The sequence below is a fragment of the Cebus imitator genome, unplaced genomic scaffold (genome assembly GCF_001604975.1).
Source record: "Cebus imitator isolate Cc_AM_T3 unplaced genomic scaffold, Cebus_imitator-1.0 Scaffold25, whole genome shotgun sequence".
NCBI lineage: Eukaryota > Metazoa > Chordata > Mammalia > Primates > Cebidae > Cebus > Cebus imitator.
In genome coordinates this window covers 10,032,292-10,056,821 of record NW_016107340.1, presented here as the reverse complement: position 1 = coordinate 10,056,821, position 24,530 = coordinate 10,032,292, and the positions used below count along the sequence as shown (strand labels likewise).

At 36.9% G+C, this 24,530-nt stretch overlaps 1 protein-coding gene and 1 pseudogene across 9 annotated transcripts in view; one reads left to right on the top strand and one right to left on the bottom strand.

Moving 5' to 3' along the window:
• SOX5 (SRY-box transcription factor 5) overlaps positions 1-24,530 on the top strand; it is a 1,018,145-nt gene that overhangs the window by 262,915 nt on the left and 730,700 nt on the right. For all 8 annotated transcript variants that reach the window (XM_017522805.2, XM_017522797.2, XM_017522806.2 and 5 more), the window contains one exon: positions 18,787-18,883. The gene's annotated coding sequence lies outside the window, so the exon portion shown is untranslated. The remainder of the gene's footprint in view (positions 1-18,786; positions 18,884-24,530) is intronic.
• LOC108300143 lies at positions 8,100-15,690 on the bottom strand (annotated as a pseudogene). The gene is made up of 2 exons (XR_001823271.1): positions 15,559-15,690; positions 8,100-8,974 (listed from the first exon to the last, which is right to left on the bottom strand). The product of XR_001823271.1 is annotated as a mitochondrial import inner membrane translocase subunit Tim17-B-like (transcript).

The window sequence follows — 24,530 nt, the reverse complement described above, 5'->3', positions numbered from 1 at the left end:
AAAAAAAAAAAAAAAAACAAACAAAAAAAACAACTCCAGAACCTCAAAAACATAGTGTTAATTTCACTAAACAAAATATCATTTAGTGAGGACAAATAATTCAGAATAAGCAGTTTGTTAGTCTTTACATGTTCGTACTTCAAATTTATTCTGCCTACAGCGCATGCAGTTTTAAATGTTAGGATTAAAGTGTTTTGGGGTGTCTTAAATAGCCAGTACATGCATTGTTTCTCCAATTAATTTTCTATGTTGCAGCAAAGACTTTGAATAGATACATGTGCTTAAACAAGAGGGTATTGAGGAGAAGCGTGAATTTGTTGTACAGGAGAATATGAAGGCCCTCTAGCACTAGAAAATACTAATAAGGAAAAGATGTGCAGTCAATAAAAGAAACCTTGGAACAATGTATATGTTGCTCTTTCTCATATATATTTATATATAAAATTTATAAGTTCCTATATATCTTATACATAATAAATACATTCTATATATGTCTGTGCTAAACTTTTGGTGAATATTTCTTATGGCTAATGTAAAAACTGCAAACTTGGGAAAGCTTGAGTGTTTCGTATACTTCATTGTGTCAATGGAATTCCATATTTTACCTTATGTGGATGTTAAGACCTGATGTGTTTTCTCAAAGAGGAAAGGTTTCAGAAAATGCAGCATTAGGCCAGTTGCAAAACCAAGAGAGATGCACTGTGCAATTTTTGTAGATTAGATTTTCCTAACTTGAGGTTTCTTCCCTGTGGTGTCAGAGGCACTTTGTGTGCAGCAGGTGAGACTTTATTTTCAGGGGAACATGTTTACCTTCAGTAAAATGCAGCCACTGTAACAATCTAGTCCATCCAGAGATGGAGGGTTGTAGTGCTGCTTCCCTTTTTGATATTGTTACCAGTGTCAACAGTGTAGAACTGTTTAAACCTGCCAGATGTGCATTTTGATGACTCCATTCCATGTGCCACACATGAGCGGTAGAAAGTGTGGAAGGGGCAGTGCTTCTTAGAGTGTGGGCACTTGCATGGAGGGATTCACGTCTGCTTATGAAATAGCCCCTTCTGAGTTTCAGAAGCAGAAATGAGAAACTAAAGTGCTTTCTTGAAGTGTTTCCATGCACCCATGAAGAGTGTATTACATTTGATACTAATATTAGTTACTGAGGTAGAAATCAGGTAGAAGAGAAATAAAGGAATAGCTCTTTTCCTGGTGCTATTTCCTCGGGATGCTGTTCTGAGTGTTTAGGGGGAAAAAGCAAAAACACGAGTTACTGATGAGGCAGCTGTAAACAGGGGAAGTGACAGATGTAATGAAAGTCTCAAGGCCTGTCCTAGAAGAGGTCCCAGCACTGGTCATGTGAGCATTATTTACATGAAGGCGAACAGATGGATATATTTGATCTAATTCTGTGGGGTCCCTACCATCAGAATTCTGTTTAGTGTTTTGAATCTGCGCTTAAGAACACATGTATTTCTGATGCTTTTGCAGCAGCAACTTCCAGATCTTGTTTTTTTCTCAGGACTTAACGCTGTCAGAATAATGTTATAAATGGTGCTTTATTATTTAATGTAGTTGTTTCCATTGTGTTGCAATTTATTTTTGTGACATGATGATTTATTTCACTAGGCACACTACAGAACAACCAAAAGAGATAAACTAGGTTTGATACTTTATACTGTTTGAGGAGGAGAGAGGTTAAAGAACTTAACATAAACAACCCTTTTCTGATAGTTTGGAAAAGTACAATTTTCAGAACCTGATGTCAACATGCCGTGCCAACAAGATGGTGAGACTGTCCCATTGACTTAAAAACGTGATAATAAAAATGGAAAGTCAGCAAATCTTTGCAGTCCTGTCAATACTGATATTGATATATAAAAGCTCACCTTCTGGAATATTAAGGTCTGTCTCTAATTTATATAATCTGTGAAGATTCTTCCCACCTCCTTTTTGTTTTTTTTTTCAAATAAACTATAAAACCGACCCTTAATATGTTGATATTCTTCTGTCTCTCACAGTCTTTTCAGAAGTATTTGTATATTATCCTGAAGATTCCTTTTATAGCTACAGCCTACCCGTGCAAATTTGAAAAGAATTGTTGTAATAGATCTACAGAATGTAATAGTTTATTTAACTGACTTAACTCGTGACCACTATAACCACCTCATGTTTAAGATCATAATAATTAGCCTTGGTGAAGACCGCAGGCAGGTTTGTCTTGAAGTGGGTGAAGCTTAAGACATTCTCTGGCCGTCGTTGAGAACTAGCAATGTGATCATGTGAGCATATGTTTTTGTTAGAGTTGCAAATTGATTATCACTATTTGTATTCCAACTCTGCTTCCGTCACGTGTCACCTTATAGCTATGCTGTTGAGGTGATGTGACCATTTGAGAAATCATGTAGAGGAAAATAGATCTTGTTGTGTTAAGTGGGATATATTGATGTGATCTGCAGTCCCTTGTTATATCGTAAGGTGACAACATGTGATGTCAATGCATCTCACTCAACCCAATGAGATCTATTGGGTCTACATTACAGTCACTGTGGCTATGTTATTAGTAGCTGTTCCATCATGAAAATATCTCCTAGGAATAATCCTACAGCCGACTCACTTGTTAGTACAACACTAACACCAGGTTTTAGGGCCAGAGGTTCTCTCTGACATCATGCGACACTTGAAGTAGGCAGGTAGGGGAAGAGTGCCTGGGTTTGAAATAAATGAAGCCAGAAGCTAGTCTATGGAAATTTCTTCGAAATGCTACAGCTCGTAAGAAGCTTGATTGCAAGTTTTCTCAAACTTGGTACAGACTGAAAATATTACATGGCCTTACCAAACATCCAGCTGTAAAGATGGAAGAAACTTTTCTAAATTATCAATAACAACAACAAGAACAAAATTCTATCAACTGTGTCAGACAATAAATTATCTTCTCTTATCTCTATAAAATTCTCTTTGTGAAATTGTGGTCTATGTGAAAAGGTCAAAACTTTGTCTTTCTTTAAATACGGTATCCCAAATCATTAAGTTTCAAGTCTCACAAACTTGTGTCTTCCCCTTGCGAGGTCTCATTTGGCAGCAGGTGAATAGGTGCAATGTATCTATAATCCTTACATTGGTTTACAACTATGATGAATAAACCACATTTTAGATATTCTTTAAATAATGAAAAGCATTTGAAAAAAAAAAACTGTGCAACTTTAAATAGAGGTTCAAATAATTAATCCTGAAGTATTACTCTTTTTGGTGTGATTCTATTAAATACTGTCCAGTTTTCTTCACCACAAAAGAATCCCTCAATTTGATGAGACTGAGTAATACTGATCATATTGATGTCAGTGATTCTGACCCTGGGCTGCCATTGATCTTGGCACCTGCCACTATTGATCATTTCCGGTTCAGATAAGAGCTATAAACAACTATGTTTGAAATGCAAGTCACTGTTAGTATTTTTCCTTCTCCTTAGTTCCAGTCCTCACTTCCATCTCTCTCTTGGATTCCTCTGTCAAGCTTGTCATAGTGCCTTGCTCAGAGCAAGTGCTCTATAAGAATTTATTTGGTGAATTACAGTAGTTATTTTATTTAACTACATGTTATTGTTACTTCCACCTCCATCCATCCATAAGCGCAGCTGCAGAGCAGAGACCGCGGTACATTCATTCTGGCAACCACAGTAATGCATTTTGTATGGCCAGTACTCAATACAAGTTGTGATGGTAGTGATGGAGGTGGTGAGACTGTTCTACAAAAACAGAGTCTGGTTAACCAGGTTAATATGGTAATTTTTTGCTCATTTAGTCAATATGCTTGTCACCTCACTTCCTAATTCCAGGCATTAACTATCAAACCATACTGAGCCATACTCTATTAGAACCTATATATGAACATACTATATTAGTAACTTAGAAAGTGTTGCAACTAGACTCAAATCTTTTTACTGAGTATGATTTCTTTGAATTTCTTGCTTCTGTTTTCTGTTTCTATATGCACATTTTATGTGAATAAGATGAACATTAGTGGATTTATCTACATCTCTTCATTTCTATTCTACAGCAATAGCTCCTTAGAGTAATATCTGAAGTTATAGTAATTTTCTTCATATCAGAGTTTCTAACTATGTTAATGGAAGTTAGACTGGTTGCAGAGACATCCGTGAGAACTACCTATGCTATACCATTTAAACAATTTATTTGATCTCTCTTTAGCTTACCTGCTCATGCCTTTGGAACATTGATGTTGACCTTGTTGGAACTTTGTCTATAATCATGATAAGTCCCTCAGTAAAATCTAACAGAAAATAACATTTAAATTTCCAAGTGATTTATTAACACTTTGGATACTTTGTGATGTGCTGGGTGCCCTTCTTAGCAAAGAGATACTCTTATGACACTGTAGTCACATATTATTTCTTTGACTGCATAATGCATAATGATGTTATATTTTTTAAATAATAAAAGGAAAATAATGGCAGCATAAACAGTAGATAATACTGAACACTGCCTGTTGCCTGATACAAAGAGAGGAATAATCTTTGAAAGCAGTAAGAAAGAGTAAAAATTCATCAGCCATCAAACTGCAACCCTGTTTTTAAAAGTAGCTAGGTGAACTCAGCCCTGCGTCTGGGCTTCTGTTTCCTCACGTGGAAAATCAGGACCCCTGTTTCTTTACCTGACCTACTTCTAATCATCCTTTAAGACTTGCCTTAGTTATCCTTTTGTCTGGGAAGCTGTTGCTGACTCCTGGAGAAGGCTGGGCTCTTCCCTTGCTCTAGGAACTTCCTGTGCGTACTCCACCAAAGCCCTGATGACTTTCTTTTGAAACTATTTTTATATCTCTTCCTCTTTATAGCATGAGTCCGTCAGGAGCAGGGACCATGCCTTTGTACCACCAGTGTGGCTGGGAGAAGGGCCTAGGGAAGCAGGAAAGGAAAGTTTAGGGGAACACAAGATGAGTTCACATTCCACCTCTGAACCTAGATCCTGGCTCCAATGCTGACTAGTCCTGTAGCCTTTGCCAGGTTACTTGATTTACGTAGGTCTTGTTTTCCCTTGTGGAATGAGGAGAATAATGGCTGCCTCATCAGTGCTATTGTCAGAATAAATTTCAATAATATTTGCTAAGCCCCTGATAAAGTGTCTGGCATAGAGAAAGCACTTAATTAATGCTTCTGTTACTATCATTAGCCAAATATATTTTTGTTGGAATAAACCTAACATTGCATTATATGATTTTTAAGGTACTTTTCAGATATTAGTCTATGGTCATTCCACTCTGTTTACTAAAATATCAACATAAATACTTCTAGTCTTCTGGATTTGGATATGGGGATAAAATGGCCATCTGTTAAAAACAGTATGCTTATGTTGTCTGGGTGCATTGTTAAGAACTGTGAAGGGTCTGAGATTTTTACCCTGTTTTTAAGCTAATACATTAGCCTGCATGGTTTCTTGAATGCTGACAGAAGACACTAGACCTTTGGATCACAAAGAAAAGTTTAGTACTCACAAGGAGAGTAGTGGACAAGGTATTAGCATTTGTGTGGGTTTACCGAGCCCTGATTTCCACATGTTGACTGAAAGAGAGTCTGGTGATGTTTATACTTCAGGGGGAGAAAACTTGAGCTTAGGGAACCCCAGGCATTTACAATGCACAGTAAGCATGCCTGACCTTTGGCGCTAAGTGAGACATCATCCTTATGATACTGGATGGTAAACAAACTTTTGCTCTATAGGAAGATAATATCTCTTTCTTCTAAGGCTTTCACTATAGGAATGTCCTTAAGACCATACTGAAGTCTTTCAGGAGTCTTTCAGAAGCAGGGACCATGCCTTTGTACCTAAAGGCCTTCGATGCCTTTACTCATAACAAGTACAAGTACACCAAAGGCCTTTAGATACATCACAAAGCCTTTGTATCTAAAGGCCTTCGGTGCCTTTACTCATAACAAGTACAGGAACACAAGAGATGCAGAAAGAATGGTCTGTCAACATGGAGATTTGTATTTTTATGGATTAGGTTTATAATTTTCATCAGATTTTTTAAAAAATTATTTGAGACAGGGTCTCACTGTCACCCAGGCTGGAGTGCAGTGACGTAATCATGACTCATTGCAACTTCCACCTCCTGGGCTCAAGTGATCCTCCTGCCTTAGACTCCCCAGTACCTGGGACCACAGATGCAAGCTGCTGTACCTGGCCAACTTTTGTGTTTTTGGTAGGGAGGAAGTTTCACCATGTTGCCCAGGGTGGTCTCTAACTCTTCAGCTCAAGTGATCTGCCTGCCTTGGCCTCCCTCTTCAGATTCTTAAAGGGATATTTGAAAGAAAAAGTTTAAGTTTCTAAGTTCAAAGTCATTATTTAGATGGTTACATATCTAAGAACTTAGCAAGAAAGATGCCTCACAGAAGACATCATGAGACAGATAATGAACCATGGCAAAGAATAGGTTTCTCTAGAAGAAGAGATTATTAATTATTACGCTTATTGAAAAACTTAGCATATAAAAAGAGAACCAAATTCACTTTTAAATATTGGATATGTAGGTGGCAGGGAGGGGCTGCGCACTCCCTGCTCACTGCCCCCCCACTTTTTTTTTTTTTTTTTTGCAATACATTGTTGCAAGGTTTTTGATGTGTGCTATACATAACAGAAAAGTCAAAGGTTACTCCTTTATTCACAATTGAATTTCCATTTCCAATTCATATTATTGAAATGTATGATTCTGACTTTCTCCATTTGCATCATTTTATTTTTAACATTCTTGTAAGCAAACTATTATAAATACCATGACAAATTATTTTATCCTTTTAGCTCAGTAATGGTGACCTCTGTCACTTGAACCACTGTTCAATGTATCGTCAAACAGCAAAGATTAAAGCATAGGGCATTTTATGGAATTAGTGACTATCTAAGAGCTGATAGTCTTATGCCAAACCAGTCATTAGCACCCAGTAAATGTTACACTCTGAAAGCATTATTATGTTTATGTAACAAAAGTAAGAGACAAAAACAGATGGCTTAAATAAAAATACTGCTAATCCAGGGTTTCTCAACCTCAGCACTGTTTCCATTCTGGATCGGATAATTCTTTGCTGTGGGGAGCTGTCCTGGGCACTGTAGGATGTTTAGAAGCATCCCTGGCCTCTACCCACTAGATGCCAGTAGCATCCCCCGAGTCATTGCAGTAAAAATGTTTCCATACATTCCCAATGTCCCTCAGGGACATAATCACCTGCAGTTGTGAAACACTGTGCTAATCCCACTTTAAAAGTGAAAACAATAGTGTATCAATGAATAAGAAGGCACATAGAGAGTGTTGCATAATCCTGATAAACATTCACGGTCCCAGAAAGAAGTTAATGCTTCCATAGTTTGAGAGATTCCAAAATTACCTCTTTGCCAGTTCTTACTCCTGGATGTGATCTGTTATAGAGTGTGGAGGGCGGCACAGAGGACTGGAATTGGGTTCTTGCCTTTTTCCTACTGCACTGGAGTCCTGTGATTTGGGGTCTAGTCAAAATTTTTCTGAGTTGTTTCTTTGTAAGAGAGGAATCAACCCTGTCATGCCTACCATAAAGAGTTGCTGAAGATCAAATCAGATCGCTTAAGTAAAAATGACTTGAAAAGCCCAAAGAGATCTATAATTGTTAGGACAAGAAAAAGTAAAATGATTTTAAGAATTTCTTGAAAATTTTAGAGCATTCCTTGAAATAACTAGAAGAACCCTGGAGCATTGCAAAAAAAAAAAAAAAAAAAAATTTGAGAATCACTGTTTTTGAAGATGCCCTTTAGCCCCGCTGAGCTCGCGCTTCTGTGTTCTTCTGGTTGCCATGTGCTGAGTAGCCGTGACAGAAGGCACAGTTGAAGGAGTGGTGGAAAGGCTTGGCTGACAGCGGCAAGGAAGCAGCCCTCAGTGTTCAGAAAGCACAAGTACTTTGTTCATGTTTCCTCTGTATCCAAGAAGTATCTGTAAATTGAGTCACTAGAGATTTTAAAAAGCAGAAAAAGTTAATATCGTAAATTTACCAAAAATGAATATTGTTGCTTTAAATAATCATATCTGAATTACGTTGTGCTGTTATATGTCTTTTATTTATTTATTTATTTGGCATTTCAAAACGGGCTTTATTATTATTTTTTCTTCAAAACGGGCTTTAAATTCTTATCAGGGTGCCACACAAAGGAGCTGGGGTGAGAACTTGGTACATGTGAGTGTGGGGCTGGGGTGTCCTGAGAGAGAAAAAGGGGACCCATCTGTCAGGGCAGCTGGGGTGCCCCACCCCCACCCTGGGACTAGGGAGCAGAGTAGAAGTCCTCTCTGGAGGGTCCCGGGGCTAACTGGGAGCCAGCCCTCCCTTCGAGATAGATCATCGGGGAGGGAACCAAGAAGCAGCTCCCATGGTGGCAGGGGCTTCCTCAGTGGTACTTCTGATAGCTGGGATAGCCTGGGGCTGGGGTACTGTCCTTAGGGGGCAGCTGGCTGGGGTCCTCCAGGAACGGGGGTGCATTTCGGAACTGCTGGACCGTGTAGCGAGTGAGGAGGATGCCAACACCCTCAATGAGGGCCAACAGGATGCCCTCCATCATCGCTGAGCCCGTCATGGCCAATGGACCACTGCGGGCAGCCAGCACAGCCCCGGTCAATACTCCACTGGTGATAGAGTTCCAGGGATCCTTCTTGCCCCCAAGCTGCACCAGGCCACGGTCGATGGTGGAGAACAGGCCCCCCCACACTGCAAAGCTGCCTCCAATCTAGGGGGCTCGGATCCTCACAGCACTGGCACTACCTCTCAACGGTGCCGACTTCCAACAGGAGCATTGCGGAAACCCTTGATGGCCTGGAAGACTGCACCACCGATGACACCCATAGAGAAGGCTCCTCCGCAATCATCCACAGATCGCCATGGGCAAGGCTCCCGAGCCTACTCCTCCGTGGTGCTGGCGTCCGGCTGCGCATTCGGACCACGCCCTCCATATGTCTTTTATTAGCGAAAAATGCCTTGTACATTTTATTTAGCTTTATTTTGGGTCAAATATGAACGTCTTTTCTCTATCTGATGCTATAACTTTTATTAAAAATGCAGAGTTGCAACAAACTTTTCCCGCTTTCAAATATTTAGAGCCAACTTCTCTTGCCTGAAATGAATATAAACACCTGAACTTCCAGGGCTGGAATAATTTAGTCTCAGTTTAGAATGGGTCTTAAAGCTAGATGACCCAATATCTAGTTTAGTTCAAAAATCCTATTTCCAGAACTCTGACAGATGGTTATGAAGTCAGTCTCTGATCTTTTACCTTTCCTTGGTATGGTATATGTTGGAATAAATTTGTCAGTGAGAAAACTGAGGCATAGATGGGTTAATTGTATCCAAGATCACTTGGCTAAGTAATAAAGCCAGAGAGTGACCCATTCTTTCTGTATCCACAGCCCTTCCTTACACCCTAAATCATTTGGCTTCCTTAAGTTTATTCCATGGCTGGATAACTTATTTTAGAAAGTTATTTTTCATAATGCACTGAGATCTGTGTCCCTATATTGCCATTAAATACAGAAACAGGGCCAGGTGTGGTGACTCACACCTGTAATCCCAGCACTTTGGGAAGCTGAGGCAGGAAGATCACTCGAGCCCAGGGGTGTGAGGTTGCAGTGAGCTATGATGGCATCACCGTGCTGGAGCCTGGATGACAGAGTGGGATCTTGTCTCTAAACAAATAAAAATTACATATTTGTAAAACTTTTGTTCTTGTATCTGGAGTATGAGACAATGTATCTAGTCTCACTCTTCCAAATGACAACCCTTCAGGTATCTGATTGTACTTAATGACTGGCCCTCCCACATAATTGCAACGCAATTTGATCTTTTTCAAACTGAATGTATCTCCTCCTCCTAATAGTACCCGATTTAGCACAATTGCCATATACACTATGCTCCGGGTTGATCTTTTCTGACTGTTGAATACCTGTCCAGTTCCCTACATACAGGATTGAAACCAGTTCTGGAACTTGTGTTTGAAATTTTGCCTTACCATTGGTGTTAGTGTTACCTATATTTGACTGGACACTACAATTATTAATTGTATGTCCGTTTTCTCCTTTTTAACTGCCACATCTCATTTTTTGCTTGCATTATGATTGTCAAAAATTACAAAACCTTGTGAATTCTCCTTTAAGCAAATGTTTTATTTTATATTTGATATTTTTATAGTAAGATTTTCTATAAAGCAGGTTAAAGTTTCAGCGTGTAGATTAGATCCATCATTTCTATTTTAGGTGTTTTCATGTTTTAAAATTTCCTCACAGATTCTATTTCAAATTTGATAAGTATGTCTTCATCTAGCTGTACAATTACTACATAATTATTCAAGTGTTTTGGATAAGACAAAATTATAAATATTATTTTTGTTTTTTCCCATTAATTATTAAGCACATGTCTGTTTCAGGGAAATGTAATCTATATGTTTGATTCATCATCCCATAATTTTTCAAAATGTAATTTTGTAAGAGCCATTGAACATCAGTCATTTTTATGATGTGTTTATGTTTATTCCTAATACTGGAAGGTCATGTTTTATTATAAATAAATGACTACATGTTAAACATGTCTTGTCTAAGACATAAACTTGGTTAACTAGTCTCTGCAACCTACCACTGGAAAAATGTATTTTTATGCCAGATTGAGCTACCTCCTTAAAATAAACTAGGCAGATTTGCACTAATGTAGAACTTCCAGAACTGGTACAGTGCTGTTCTTCTTTCACTGGCTCATAGATTAAGACAAATCAAGTTTAAAAAGGATATCAATAAGCAATCAACAAAAGGTATAGAATAAGAATAGGTTGTTTATTGTCATGTACAATAGATTGTACATGAAAACATTATGAATATTATATATGGAGAACCATACTTAAGGCGTTGGAAATATTGGACCAGCATACTGGGCTTCAAGCTATTGAAAGGGTTCCATACTTTATGAAATCTTGACCTATTAATACTTCAAGAGAGCTCAGAATAAGGGATAACTGGTAGTTCTGCTAGCAGATAATAGCCAGGGTCCAAGAAGGAAGACAGAAGCCACTCTGATTATTCCCCCCCGACTCCACCTTTTTTTTTGAGTTGGAATCTGACTCTGTTGCCCAGGCTGGAGTGCAATGGCTTGATCTCAGCTCACTGCAACCTCTGCCCCCTGGGTTCAAGTGATTCTCCTGCCTCAGCCTCCCAAGTACCTGGGATTATAGGTGCCTGCCACCACACCCAGCTAATTTTTGTATTTTTAGCAGAGACGGGATTTCACCATGTTGGTCAGGCTGGTCTTGAACTCCTGACCTCAGGTGATCCATGCATCTTGGCCTCCTAAAGTGCTGGGGTTACAGGTGTGAGCCATCACACCTGGCCTGAGCCACTGTACCCAAGCTGATTTTTTTCAAAAGGTGGTATATAATATTGGAAAATTGTTGCACATTGACAATAAAAATTGTAAAAGAGGAACCTAGGCTTTAGGAACAGCAAAAAATTACTACCACGTTTATACTGGGGAGCCAGAGGGAGGAGGTGGGGTTACCAAGGCCACTGGACTGCAGCTGGAATCATGTGAGCCTGCCTGGCATGAGGTGGACCGAGTAGAGGCTGCTGCCTGAGACACCTGGCAAAGCTGGGAAAGATGAGAGAGAAACTCAAATAGCACAAGTTTCATAGATGTTGAAATTTAGATGTGGTTGATGAGGGCTGGTTTTACTAGTATCTCTATTTTTTTAATATGTTTGTAATTGTCTACAGTAAATGTTAAAAGACACACACACACACACACACACACACACACACACACACACACACACAAAACTTGTGCCTCCCACATTCTCCTTAAACCTCCATCGGCTCCTCTCTCAGCAGCAGAACTCACCTGGAAGGTGACTGCTAGAGAAGCCTGAGGAACTTGACCTCCAGGGATCAGTGTACATCAGAGATTAGCAGAGCAGGGGATGGGCAAAGAAAGGACATGTCTAAAGCAGAGTGGTTGCAAGACACCCCCACCCAGGGCAAATGAGGCAGTGGCTCCCCTCCTGCTGTTCACACAAAATCCTCACTAGAATTTCCAGTTGCTCTCTAAGACTTTCTGAATCCCCCCAAGGTACCCTCTATTTAAATCTAATTTTGTGGGATTGGAGACAAACAATGTGACTGTTTGACAGCGTCTGACTGTGAAGCCCACGGTGAGCCTTTGGACATTGCAGTGTCCGCTTAACACAACCATGCTTTTTACATACTTCTAGTTTACTTCCATTTACATGAATTATACATAGTGGAGTCTATGAGTACTTAGATATTTCAGACAAACTCTACTTTAGTTGGAATATTCATGGTTGTAGTTTGGATTACTTACCTTGCGTAGAGAGTGAGCATTTGGGCAAGGAATGATTGTAATTAAAACTTTGCGTGTTACAAATTAATGGCTTTCAGCACATATTGGTTGCACATTTAGTTGATAATAGGAAAAGTCATACTCAAGTTTTTATACACACAGCCATAAAGATTGAAAATTGAATAAGTGGGTGTTGAACAATGAGAACACATGGACACAGGGAGGGGAGCATCACACACTGGGGTCTGTCGGGGGGGAGCTAGGGGAGGAGGCACAGCGTGGGGAGGGGAGTTGGGGAGGGATAATCTGGGGAGAAATGCCAGATGTAGGTGATGGGGAGGAAGGCAGTAAACCTCATTGACATGTATGTACCTATGCAACAATCTTACATGTTCTTCACATGTACCCCAAAACCTAAAATGCAATAAAATGTATTTTAAAAAAATAAAAATATAAAATAAAAAAAGATTGAAAATTGAAACAAAACAGAATGAAATAGGAGTGTCCCAGCCACCTAGTTATTTGAATTAACATGTAAGATATCGCTGTCATGTTGGAATGCATCTTTATACTGATTTTGTATTAAAGAGTGGGTACTTGGTTCTTAAAAAGATGGAATTTAATATTAGCAATAGCACTTTTCCAAGTAAGGAAACTAAAGGCTTTTTAAGGGCCTCCAGGTACGGTTGTGCAGGTGGCATATTTCCGGAATGGTCTCCACCAAGGGGCCATCTTTTTCTCACTCAGAGAAAAGCTCTCTAAGTGCAAGCAACAGTGATGGCCTCCAACACTGATAGAACCAGGGGGAAAATATTGCTGGGAACAGTTTTGTGACCTTTTCTAAAGAAAAAGTTTAGGATCAATATCGGGATTCTGAGAGATACCTGTGAAGGCTTTCTTGGTTCTGAGCAAGACAGAACCACTTGCTAGTTTTAGATTTCCAGATTTGCCTATTTTCATTTAGCCAAGAATACTTTATATATTTATTTTTACAACATTGTGGGTAAATCTTATTAATCCTTTGTGGAATAGCAAAACCTTTAATTACATTAAGATCAAGATGGAATCACAAAGTGTTTTTCTGTTCTCCATTGATTAAGACTGTGATATGTTCCTAGTGCACGTGCACTAATGTACTAAGGTATGTTTGTACTCATATACAAGTTAATATTTGTGTGTTTTACAGAAGCTAAAGTATTTTAATCACTTGGTCAAAGAAACTCACGTAAGCACTGAATGTAGATGTTTAAAACACAGCGTGATTTATTTATGCAAAGGTAAAGCTGTCTACACACGTCAGAAGAAATTTTTCAACATAGATGGTTTTAAAGAATGGATGGCAAGTATTAGCAGGAGTGATGCTTGCAGGTGCTGCCTTCAGATGGGGTCAAGACCCAGATCTAGCACTGGCCTAATTAACTTAACCTCCCTGCGCCTCAGCGCTATAAAATGGGAGCATCGCTAATAGTACCATCCTTTGAGGTTTTTGTGAAGATGAAGTGTAATGTATCTAAGTGTAAAGCACTTAGAATACTGCTTGGTAAATAACACGAAAAAACATTTTAAGGCTCATTTTTGATAAACTTTTTTTGGGTTATCTTTTGTTTGCCTGTGCAAATTGGGTAACACTTTTTTTTTCTAGTTTTAATGCCTCTTGCCTCTTGCGCCTGGCATTATTCTCGCACTGTTTTGAGGTTAGGGTTTTTATTTTAAACATTTTGTAGATTGCTTTTTCTCGCTTACATATTCCTAATTTACCCCTTTTCTTTGTGTTCCTAAAGATATCCCATTTATTGATCATATATTCCTTTTATCTGAGGGAGGCACCTTAGGAAACAGGAGCCTAACAAAGTAGTGTGGAACTGAGATTTGGTTATGAATCTCTGTAGCTCCTAGTTTTAAAATACTTGGAATCTCTGAAATTGAGTATTCTTACAAATCTCTAAACTTGACAATCAAATTTGAGTAGGCGATGCCCTGGAAATCCCAAAGAGGAACACAGTTTTCCGCTTACCCTCTTTTTGGGATGTGTGTGTTTATTCAACATGTGTATATTTTCTCCTTTTTCCATCTGGCATCTGCTTTAGTACCAGCCTAGCTAGCTGTTCTGTGTCAAGAGTACTTTAGCCTTTTCATTATCAAAGAGAAAGAAATGAAATATAAAAAAGAAAACCCTTCCCCATCCCCCACCTGCTTCACTTTTGTTTTGTTGTTTCTGAGCAAGTTTCTTGCCATTTACCTTTGCATTTGCATTGCTTATTGATTGGCAATTTTAAAATTGTTTATTGTGCTCTTTTGTTTCACTGTTCAAGAGCTAAAACAAAAGCTACCAGGCCCTGCGAGGTACACATTTGCATGCGGTGAGCGTTGCCCAAGGAAAAAGTAATTGCTAATGCATATTTATGTGGCACAAATTTGCCATTTGTTTATGCATAAAATTATCAATAGTGCAGGGCGGCCCAGCCGTAGAAAATGGTGACCTTTTTAGCTTAATAAATAGAAATCAGCTGTTATTGTGAAGAGATCAGCCATTTCTTCTGTGTTGAGGGACATTGCCGGGAATATGCAGATTGGGGCTGGCAATATCATTAAATGGAAGGCCAATGACCCTTTCCGTAGAGTCTATTATACTTTATCTAATAGGGGATAAATGACTCTGGTTGGCAAATGGAATAAAGAACAACAGTTTTTTTTTCCTTTGGGTAATTTTGTAACTGTATAGATTTTAAGCCAGTAAAACTGAACAGGAAATCTCACGCTGACCTGTTGCTAGAAATCTCTCAAAAACTATCTGTTTTAAAGTTGTTTTTTTTTTCTTGTTCATTATTCTTTATTTCTATTTGTACCCATTGAAACACAAAATAAGTCAGGTGATATTTTTCTAGGCGAAAAGGTCTTTCTTTGGTTTTTAGGGTTTTTTCTCTTTCCTCTCTCTCTCTCTCTCTTTCCCCTCATACTTTAATCTTTGCAACGAAAATGAAGTTATCTTTGCATTTTTACAGGGTTGCCCTATATTTAGTATCATAAAAATACTAAAGGTAGAAGAAGATATTCTCCAAATTTAAAAAAAGTTACTAATGTATTGTGCTTTAAAAACAAAACTAAGCTTAATACTTTCTCAGTGGTAAGAATGGCTTTTGATGAAGTAAGTGGGTCCTTTGGGTTGGAGAATATTCTGTAAATAAAAAACCCTCTCATCAGCATACTTTCTCAATATGTAAAATCAAGCAGTAGTCACCTTTTTTGATGGTTTCCCTGCGGTATCTGGTAAAAGAAATACCCTTTGTCTCCCTGGGGCTTGCCTCGGCCTCCTTTAATGTTGCTTGATGGTACACCATGTCTGCTTGGCGAACAGCGCTTTGGTGTGTTCGTGAGCATTTCTGGCTCTTAGGAATTTTTATCCAGTTTTTTCCATCATGATAGAATTTACTATTACATGAAAGTTGTGTTTGTTTTTAAAATGGTATTATGTAATATTTGATCCACTCAAAATTTTGTATAAAATACATAAGTTATGAAACAAATGATGAAGCAGAACCTGTAAAACCACCTCAGAACGTGGCTAACGTCTTTGAAGCTACCTGCGTGCTCCTCCCTGACCGTGTTTTTTCACGGCACCATGTTGCAAGTTTCCACAATAGTGCTTTTGCAGCCACCAATCTTTCCCTTGTGCTTCACTTTAGTATGACAGTGCATTCTGCAGCATGTCACCAGAGTGACTGAGTAACCTTTTACTGGCAGAAATGGGTCTGTCGTTCCTTTTTAAAGTAGAGGGTGTAAATAGGATTCAGACACTAGGGTACATTAGTCCATAAAATGAATATATTTTTTATGTCATTTGTAAGGTATTGATTTTAGGTCCATTAGATTCACAGTCCCTAGTGGGAGAAAAAAAAACAATGATTTAATGGGTAGGTTGGAAATTCCAGAAGGAAGAGCAGCAGTGATTAACCCTTTCATCCTCAACTCCCTGCCTGTGTTATATCTTCTAGAAGTTGAGACAAGGACCCTAGGAGAAAGTGACAGGACTCTTATTATCTATCTCCCAAGCAGTTTACAGAGAGTCAGAAAACAAACTGAAGGTCAGCTCAGTTATTGCTGTGTCTCTGAATGTGATGGAACAGATCACTCGGGGTTGATAAGAGTTGCCAAAATCATCTTTTTAGATGGGAGTTTTTAAGTTGATGAATTCATTTTGTTTTTACAAAACTCAGAGCATATTTATTTATTTAGAGAGTCTTAGCAACTTCAGATACTGTTTAGGGAGCTTACAGGATATGAAGGAATTGAGCTTAGTTTTTTTTGCTTTTTTTTTTTAAGGAATTTTTTTCTCTAAACTCAAAGAAAGGAAAGTTCATTGTGGTATCATGCCAGTTACAGTGTTTCTCAGGCAAGTTTTAAGTGATATTAGCAATATTTGGCGATCTTAGTAATTTTTAAAGTAGGTTGTTTCCTGTACTATAAATACATAGAAAATTATTGGTTTATACAGTCTCTTTCCTGATAAAAAGAATGACTGAACTATCATTTCACTGCTATGTAATTAAATTTGGGTACAGAGTACTTATAATAATTCTAGTCAATTTCACACACCTAATGTTACTACCACCTAAAAAGAATTTTCTCTCAGGCTGCCTTGCCAGCTATGTCTTATTATTGTATCTGAAAAAACTAATTATAATATAGGTAGGAAACTTTTTTTTTTTTAATTTCAGTTATATTTCCAATCTTTTGCCATAGTGATATGTTATCATTGAAGAACTGCAATCTGGTTACCTCAAAACGTGATCAGACATAAAGATAATGGTATCAACAGATATTTTTAGAACTTCATGTTTTAATTCAAGTTTTTCATATTCTATAATAAAAATATAAAAATACAAGCTCCCTCTTGTGGGTAAAATTACCACCTGTGAATTCCTGTGTCACCCAAATATATGATATGACAGCATTTCACTGTTTCACTTAGTAAACAAAATTGTGGTAGTCTCTTTATGTTCAGACAGATGAGACAATTCAGTGATCTGAAAAAAAAAAGTGGAGTTTGTGGTATTTTTTTCTAGGTACAATTTTTTATGGAAATACATTTTTAAAAATCCACTGACAAAGACAGCCTTTACTTCAGCAACGTATTTTCCCATGTTAAAAGTTCCTGTGGTTGTTTTGGTTAGTTTTTGTTTGTTTTTTTTTTTTTTGAGATAGGGTCTCATTTTGTTGCCCTGGCTGAAGTGCAGTGATGCAACCACAGCTCACTGCAGTCTCAGCCTCCTGGGCTCAACTGATCCTCTCACCTCAGTCTCCTAAGTAGTTGGGACTACAGATGCATGCCGTCATGCTTAGCTAATTTTTAAATTTTTGTAGAGCTGGGATCTCAATGTTGTCCACACTAGTCTTGAACTCCTAGGTTCACGTACTACTTTTGCCCCAGCCTCCCAAAGTGCTGAGATTACAAGAGTGAGTCATCACACCCAGCCTGATGTTCAGAGTTTTTAATGATAATTCTCATTGTGGAATATTCTTCAATGAAGTAATAAACTAATAAAGTAATGTGGGTTCTTCTTTTTGTCAGCATTGCAGCATTTGAATTTCTGTGCTTGTTAACAAAAGTTCTGATTTTGGAATGGTTTAAAATGCTTCTATACCAGGTATGCTCCAGGAAGATACAGTATGGTAATAAAACTGTTCAAATACTGTAAACTTTGTGATCAGAACCGAACAATCAGTGACACTGTAAAAATGAACACTAAGACATTTTCCATTTTCATTGAATTGGACTGATAGTGGAGGTCTTGAGTGAGAACCAAGGCTGTGGCTCCTACCGTGCACAGGTTCCTTGCTTTCATAAGTCCGATTCTTGGGAATCTCAAGAGATTGTCTGTGCCAATTTTTTTCCAGCCTAGGGAAATTGATAACAAAGCCAGGATTTTGTTTACTCACGATAGTGGCAAGTGCACTTTCTGAAGTTGAGGGCAATCAGAGAAATACATAGCAGGGATGGAAGGAAATGAAAAATAACTGAACATTTAACAATTGTGGGGCCCATTGCTGTTATATTTAAATGTGCTCAACGAAGATACCTAAGAGGACACCTGAAAATGTCTCATGAATCATTTCAAGCAACAAGAATCTACCTTAGTGTAGCCTGTCCTAAAGCATCTGCAGGATATTTACATTAAAATTGGACCACCACAACTTATGAATTTTTAGATTAATTGTGATGACTTTATAATGCCAAGATAATGCCCCTTCTTCCATAAACCATAATTTTATTACATTTATGTATGTACATTTACATGTATATTTAATAGTTTGTCAATTTATATAAATCTAAATTTCTTTTGAAAACTTTACACATCTTCTACTTTCAAGAGTCATATGTTGATATTTACTAAATAAAACAATGCACTGTTAATGGTCTACTTTTATTTTTACAGCTTTCATCTTGCTGATGACATGATTCCTGTTTGAATCTGTTGACAAGATTCTGAAAGCTGAAGAGAGAATTCTGGCACTGCACTGGGTAGGAAAAAGGTATATTCATAAAACACATAATATACACTTTTGAAAAATTGACAGCTATGCTATTTAACAAAAATGGAAGTTTATATGCTTTCTCATATTTTTAATTTATAAGTAAAAATATATGAAACATGCATATAAAAGTATAGTACATAGTCTTTTATATTCAGATGACAACTGGCTTTTTAATTATAATTTTGAGACTCATTATGATGGTAATGTCTCTAAACTGGCAGATGATAGGAACATTTCTTTTCATTTTCTTAATGAGATACACTTTTTCTGAAGTTGTGAAAGCTTTTTCTCCACTGAAAAATGTTTTTTGAAACATTTGCTACTTTTTGTTGTTAAATATTTGGGATTACAATAGTTAGGTCATGAATTTTAGAAAAATTTCTATAGGCTATTAAGTATTCCAGGGTATGATGCTGTTAATACATATAAAAATGTAATATTTCTGAGACCAAACAAATATTTTCTGATTTACTGGCAGAAAAATTCCATAAGCTCCTATCTGTGTGTGCATGAAATACCTGTTTATCTTTTCCAAAATGTTATACTCTTGGGAATTGGCACTGAAAGTTTGACTACAGATCTAGAGTTGAAAATCCTTTTCTAATTTATTGATTAATCATCATGTGGGTAACCACAGAAAAGATTGAAGGGAAGAAATTCTGTTGTTCAGGAGACGTTTGTGACCAGTAAGATCGAAAGGGAAATCTCCTTTGGTTTATATCTAAAAAGAGTAATAAAATAGTGGTTGTCCTGCCTAACAACTTAATGCTCATTTATTCAGAAATCTACCCTTATAGTGTTATGACTTACGTTTCCACCATTTCAAGATGCAAGTATAGGTGTGAAAACCCCTTAGAATTAATGGTAGTGGTTACCTCTTTTAAAAACAAAATTGTTAAAATCTCAAAAAATATTCTTAAAATACTTATAAATCAGGCTTATATTCACAGGCAAATGAAACAATATAATATTGAAGAAAACATAGTGAGTAATGGATTTTTATGCTAACAGAAGTAGAATAAGTCACAACCAAGTTATTGCAAACAAAGATTTTATAGGTTTGCAGGCAAAAATATCAATATAAATACAACTAAAAGGCAAGTGACAAACTGAAACTACTTCTAATAAATATGGCAAACATCAAATGTTAAGAGCAGTTATAAGAAAGACACTAATATCTTAATTTAGAAGATAATAAAGGCCAGGTGTAGTGGCTCACGCCTGTAATCCCAGTACTTACGGAGGCTTAGGCGGGCAGATCACCTGAGGTTGGGAGTTTGAGACCTGCCTGACTAACAGGGAGAAACCCTGTCTCTATTGAAAATGAAAAATTAGCAGGGTGTAGTGGGGCATTCCTGTAATCCCAACTACTCAGGAGGCTGAGGCAAGATAATTACTTGAACCCAGGAGACGTAGGTTGTGGTGAGCTGAGATTATGCTATTGCACTGCAGCCTGGGCAACAAGAGCAAGGAACTCTGTCTCAAAAAGAAAAAAACAAAGATAGTGAGATGTAAGAGCAAGCAGTTAATAAGGAATGTAACTGTTAAAAAAAAAAAAAAAGCTAATAAAAGAAATGCGAAGTTATGCCTCATTTATCTAACTCAGGGAAAGTCGTTCAGAACAATAATGTTATAGCAAGAATGTAAAGAGATGGACATTTTCAATAATTCTGGGAAAAGCTTATATTTGTTCAACTTTCAGGAAGGAGTTTGACCACCTCTGTTAAGAGCCTTAAATATTTTCAAGCATTCTATGCAACATTCTTATGCTATTAGATTGGAAGATATTTAGTTGCAAATGATCCAACATAACAGTTTAAAGAAGATAACATTTTATATTTCTCTTGTTAATTTTCCTATATTTATAAGTAGAAGAATTTGAGATTGATTTAACTGTTCAGCAGTAGAGCAGTGGCTAGATAAATTTGAATATGTTTATATGATGGAATATTCTGCAACCAGAATGAAATGAGTATTTCATTTGATATTTTGTAATTAAAATTTATATTTGATATTTAAAATTATTTTTTAAAGATTTTAAAAGATAAAATTATGCATAATGCAATGTTAAATTCAAAAATCAGAGTCTACACTAATAATAAAATGTGTTTCCAATTTGTGGATACATATGTACACACATACACACATATATGTCTCCACATGTGCATATATATTACAAACACAGGAAAACTAACAGAAAAAATAATAAATAGATCACGCATAATTAACTCTGGATAATGGACTTATGAGAAGTTTTAATTTTCTTCATAGTTTACAAGTTTTTTTAATAGTATATTAAAATTTAAGAAATGTGTGGATTTTCAGAAGATATACATAAGTTGTTAAGTGACTGTTTGTTAAGCTACTATATATATATATATATATGTCTGTTCAAGGAGAGTTGAAACAGCGCAGTACCATTCTTGTGGTTATTTTTCCCGAAGTCAGATTGAAATGAGCATTCCTACTCAGTAGAGCCATATAGCCACTTAGACATCTTGATCATATTGCAGCCTGGCTCCCTCATTTGGTTTAGGGCAGTTCAAGGAGCCGTGCTCCATTTCAGTGGTATTGGACGAAAACATGAAGGCTTCTGGTATGCATGCCCATTTCAAAGGCACAAAGCAAAATTGATGTATAAGAGGAAGAGGTTGAGTACTGCAGATTTTTGTATTAAGATTTTTGCAAAATATTATGGTACCTTAGAATATTAGAGTGAGAATTTAAGATGTGTGAAAAATCACAATTCAGTGGTGAAAAAGTATTTGTGGAAGTGACTGTGAGAGCATTTTTTTCTTTCAAAACCTAAACTGACTTTATTCTTTGAACCTATAAGAGAAGCATGATGTTTTAGGAGTGTAGACCTTGGAGACAGATTGTTTGGGTCTGTCTCCTTACTGTATCACTTATACCTGTTTACTGTTGAGTTTGTTCCTTAACTGCTATTGCTCAGACTTCTCATGTGTCAAAGACAAATAATAATGGAAAACGCTATACCATGCAAATACTTACTATGTGGACACTGGTGTGAGAGTGTTTAAAGTTCATTAAGCAAAATAGACTTTAAAGCCCAAATCATTACTAGAGATAGAGTCACTTTATAAATGATTGAGGTTTCAATTCAGTAGGAAGACAGAGAAATTTTAAATCTAAATGCCCCCAATAATATAATCTTGAAGTGTATTAGGGAATAATTGATAGAGCAATAACAGAAATAAACAAATGTATAATAGCAGTGATATTAATGCACTTGTCTTAGTAATTGATACAGTAAAATAGAAAAACCAGTGAGGATTTAGTTGAATGGCAAGATTAAGATACATGACCTTATGGATATATGTAGAATCTTGCATATAACTGTAAAACATACATTATTTTCAAGCACATGAGACAGTTATAAACATTGACCATATTCTAAGTCAATGAATGTCTTTTTTTTTTTTTTTTTTTTTTTAGACTGAGTTTCACTCATGTTACCCAGGCTGGAGTGCAATGGCGCGATCTCGGCTCACCGCAACCTCCGCCTCCTGGGTTCAGGCAATTCTCCTGCCTCAGCCTCCTGAGTAGCTGGGATTACAGGCATGCACCACCATGCCCAGCTAGTTTTTTGTATTTTTAGTAGAGACGGGGTTTCACCATGTTGACCAGGATGGTCTCGATCTCTTGACCTTGTGATCCACCAGCCTCGGCCTCCCAAAGTGCTGGGATTACAGGCTTGAGCCACCGCGCCCGGCCATGAATGTCTTATTAAATTAAGCCTCAACCATTTACAAAGATTTAAATTGTATCACAATGAAATTCAGCTGCAAAGAAAAATAGAGCTAGGAATATAGTTGCACAATTAAAAATAAATTACAATGGAAATTAGAAAAATTTTAGACTAAACAATAATAAATATCCTCCATATAACAATTGTAGAATGCCTATATGAAGTATTTACTGGGAAATTTATAACCTAAATGAATATATTATAAAAACAAAGGGCAAAAATTAATAGGCTAAGAATTCCTCTCAAGAAGTTATAAAACAACAAAATAAACTCAGTGTAGTAGAAGGAAGAAATTAAAGTAAGAACAAATTAACAAGGTGGAAAATAGTCATATAACAAAAAGGACTACAAAAGCCAAAAACTGATTGTTAGAAAAGGTTAATAAACGCTTCAAACCTCTGATGAGACAGCTAGAATACAAGAGAAATAGGCACATTACCAATATCAGCATTGAAAAAGGAGCCACCACAACAGATGTGCAGATATGAAACAGCTAGTAAGAAATATGTATAACTTTTTATGTGTAAATATAAATCCACGGAAAGTGCTTAATATAATTGAATATCTATTTCTGGTCTTTAAAATTTTTTAGAAAACTAAAAGCAGGGAGGAACTTCCTTATGTGATATAAAATATCTATAGCAAACATAAATTGTAATAGTAAAATATTAAAGGTTTCCTTCTGTGTTCTAGAGCAACACAAGGATATTTGCTATCTCCCCTGCTATTTAGTATTTTTCTAGAACTCCTGACCAATGCAGAAAAGAAAGATAAGGAAATAAAGTTATTAGGACTGAAAAAGAAACAAGCAACTGTCGTTATTGGCACACAATATGAGTTAACACGACAGTTTTGCAAGGCTGATACATATAATATACAGTTTTTCTATACATCAGTATCATTTTTTTCTTGTTTCTAATAAGAGATGTGCAATATTTCTATGGGGAAAATTATGAAACATTAAGTAATATTTTCTAAGGCTGATATGAATGATGAGATATACCATGTTCATGCCTTAAAAAGATCCAATATTGTAAAGATCTCTTTCTCTCTTATTGATTTATAAGTTCAATGCCATCCCAATAAATATGCTGTTTTTTGTCTTTGTTTCTTATTATCTGTTTGTACATTATGTGTGTGTGTTTGTGTGTGTGTGTGTGTATGTGTATGTGTGTAATGTCACAAGTTAATTTTAAAATGCAAAAGACAAAGGATAGTCAAGATGCTCTTTGTAAAGGAGCAATGGGTAGGGAGACTTGCCTTACAGATATTATTAAGCTTCGTTAATTCAGAAAGTGTGAGATTCCTGCATGGATAGACAAGGAGGCAAATGAGAGAGAATAGAGAACTGAGACTCTTGTAAATGTGGACACTTTATTTCTAATAAGGGCAGTATTTTAAAGTAGTAGAGAAATTTTTAATACATAGATACTGAGAAAATTGATTATTCATGTAAAAAAATAAAATTGGATCTCTACTTCACATCACACAGAAAAATAAGTTTTAGTTGGCCCAAACCTAAGTGTAAGGGACAGAACAATATTGAGAGACTCTCAGATTATAACTGGGGAACGTGACTTAGGAGTAGAGAAAAATTCTTTAAGCCAAAAAAGCACACAACAAATTTGCTTGTTGTTTATCAGAAACCACCATAAAAAGAGTGAAAAACAAGACCTACAGTAATAGAATAAATTTCGAAAACATCATTGACAAAGTTGGTATTCAGAATCGATTTTTATTTTTTATTTTATTTTTATTTTTTTGAGACGGAGTTTCGCTCTTGTTACCCAGGCTGGAGTGCAATGGCGCTATCTCGGCTCACCGCAACCTCCGCCTCCTGGGTTCAGGCAATTCTCCTGCCTCAACCTCCTGAGT